This window comes from Papaver somniferum, chromosome 3 (genome assembly GCF_003573695.1).
Source record: "Papaver somniferum cultivar HN1 chromosome 3, ASM357369v1, whole genome shotgun sequence".
Lineage (NCBI taxonomy): Eukaryota > Viridiplantae > Streptophyta > Magnoliopsida > Ranunculales > Papaveraceae > Papaver > Papaver somniferum.
Window position 1 is genome coordinate 24,852,272 of NC_039360.1, and position 3,319 is coordinate 24,855,590.

Here is a 3,319-nt window from a genome sequence, read left to right on the forward strand (position 1 = left end):
TCATAGAACTAATATTGTTAAGGACCTTTGAACATCTAATCGCTAAATCATATTTCAAAAATTTTCACAAAACAAGCTTGACTTGAAACATCATTTTTGTTAATCTACTGTAAGTCATACGATATAGTCTCAATAGATAGCATGATGGTATAGTGAGTAAAATAGAATGGTTCAATATCCACATACCTGATACAGAATTTATCCAAATGTCTTCGTCGATCTTCAGTCTTCAAGGGTTATCTCTGGTACTCAACTACATTTCTAACCTATCAGAAACTTGACTTAGTAGACTAGAAATCAAGATATAGTTTTGATCACCTAACATTGACAACAAGCTTGAGATATCAAAACTTGTGGGTTCAACCGAGCAATACTCTAACAATCTCCCCCTTTGTAAATTTTAGTGACAAAATTATTCAATACATATGGATACAATAAATAAATCTTTTAGCTCAATCCACTATGCTTGATTTTCTTGGTTCTTCAACACGCATCTTGAATTATTCGTACTTCAAGTTCTTATAATGTTCTTCATGTGTTCTTTCAGAACTTTATTGTTGAAGATCCGTAGCGATAACAACTTAAGACAATACTCGCTAGAACTTTTATAGAATAAGGTAAACACACTCTACTCATTAGTCGCTATACAGAAACATAACATTGTTACCTTCCTCGAAATTAAATTTCACCAAAATTTTGAAGAAATACTATGGTGATATGTTCTTCATCTTGGTCAATACATACTACTTTTGCAAAATAGGTAAAACTTATTGAAAATAATTCACCCCCTTATACTTTTGCAAAATAGGTAACCCCCCCCCCTTCCTGTCAACAAAATTGGCAAAGGTGAAAATTTGGGATAATCATGAACTAAACAGAAAAGTTTCAAGACCATTGAACACATACCAACCTTTAGTTTAGACGATTTCAACCAAGAAATCTGGGTTTGTGTCTAGGAGACATAAAGCACAAGCATCTCCTACAATTCCACATCCGCACTCCCCACAAAGATATTACCATTAAGAACAAGTTCAAAAAGAACTCTCCCCCATTAATTGCATTCCTGAAAGAACGACATGAGAGACATTGCTCTAGTCACAAGAGAAGGATTTTCTTGGACATTAAAATTAATAGGACAGTTACGAACAAATAATATTTGTATCCAATATTTTTCTCTCTTCTCTCCAGTTACGAACAAAGAAGTTAAAAATAATGATCTTAATATTAGAGGCATTAAGATACCATATTTTCGTGAGAAAAATCATCAACACAAACTATTCTCTATATAAGAATAAGAGAAAAAGAATTAGTGCGATATGACTCAACATAAGAATTATAACTTTCCTAGCCATGTACGAACGTAGAGATTAAAGTTCACCATTTATTCCCTGGTGGTGGTGACACAATCAAGGAAGTAAGTCGATCCTTAAATAACATCTTACGGATTCCTGTAGAATAGTTTATTCCTATTTTTCAAGAGTGAAAAAGCTTAACCTATGAGAAAATATAAGATATATGTTCTAATCGCCAAAAAGTATAGCAAAGAACAAATCTTACAAAATAGTCTTTACCTTTTACTAAACACTAGATAGAAAACATCAGAAAGCATGTTTCATATAATATCTTGGTAGGATGATGTGCAAAACAATTATTTTCATCATGCATGTTTTCAGATTTATTTATTTAAATTTTAGAGTTTTTGGAAGATGAACTTGCAGTATTTAGTCATTATTAATTTTATGTATGCAAAGTCTTATGAGATATGTGTGTCCTTTACTTTATGTGAATTGAAATGATATCTCATATATGATCAAAAGTTAAATCTATTAAGTTTTATGAACTAAAAATAGAACAAGCTTTGTGAGAATTTTTCACAGTATTGATCTATTAGTGATCACACTCTTGTGTAATTACTGCATTATCTACTCCATAATTTTTACTTATGTTGCATAATCCAATATATTATCTCTTTGTTCGTAACTACCATTAAGATTAATTCATTTCGATGTTTAGGATACAAATCCATGTGATTTTTTAATGTCCAACAAAATTCTTCTTTTTATGAAAGTAAGGTCACTCATGTTGTTTTCTTTGGAATGACATCAAATGGGAGAGAGTTCTTAAGTGAACTTATGATTAATTGTTATATCTTTGTGGGGTATGTGGCTGTGGAACTTACAGGGGATGCTTGTATCTTAAATCTCCTAAATGAGACACTAAGTATATTTTATTCTGTGATATCATCTAAACTAAAGTTGATGTTTTTTTAAGTCTTGAAACATTTTTTGGTTGAATTCATTACGATCTCATAGTTTTTGTACCTTTGTGCCAATTTTTGTTGACAAAAAGGGGGAGAATTAATTAGTAGTTTCACACTACATACATATGGTTTACGGATCATTATGTAAGGGGAGTGAATCAACATCTATAGGTTTCACCTATTATGCAGAAGATGTAAGTATTGATTAAGGGGGAGAAACATATCACCATAATATTACTTCGAAGTTGTGATACAATTGAACTTCAGAGAAGATAATAATACTATGTTTATGTATAACAACGGTTAAGAATATCTATTTTCAAAGTTGTTATCGGTGCGGATCGTCAACAACAATGATGCTGAGTTGCACACGTTCAGAATCATTGCAACTTGAAGTAATGAAGAATTCAAGGAGTTGAAGAAACCAAGGAAATCAAGCATGATTGATTTTGGAGTTTTGAAGCTTTATTTTTTAATCCATATGTACCAATAGTTTTGTCACTATAATTGACAAAGGGGGAGATTGTTAGAGCATTGCTCGGTCGAACTAACAAGTGTTGCTATCTCAAACTTGTTGTCAAATTTAGTTGATCAAAACTATATCTTGATTTTTAGTCTACATTTTTTTTCTAGCTATTTCTGAACTTATTTGTAATAAACTTCGCATTTTGGAGAAGCTTCCTCTTGTTATGAAGTTGTACAGACACCACCATAAGCAATAAACGCATTTGACATGGTAGGTGCGAACGTTGATGTCCTGCGATAATGTTACCATGACCCAGAACCGGGTATGTTGTGCTATATTTATATTTCTCCGCTCGGTTGTTGAAACAATAGCGCACATGGGCATCAAACAGCTGATTATCCTGTTTACACATTGAAAAATACCAATATGCTAGACAGTAATATACTCAAAACATAATAAAGAGCGGGGGGAACATTTGATAAGAGACGTTTGCCCAAGTTACTGAAGGTGAATTCGAGTAGAGTTGGACATAAATATAAAATTCCAATCCGGAATCAAGCAATGTAAATGGGTAGAAAAAGTCGTGAAGCGGG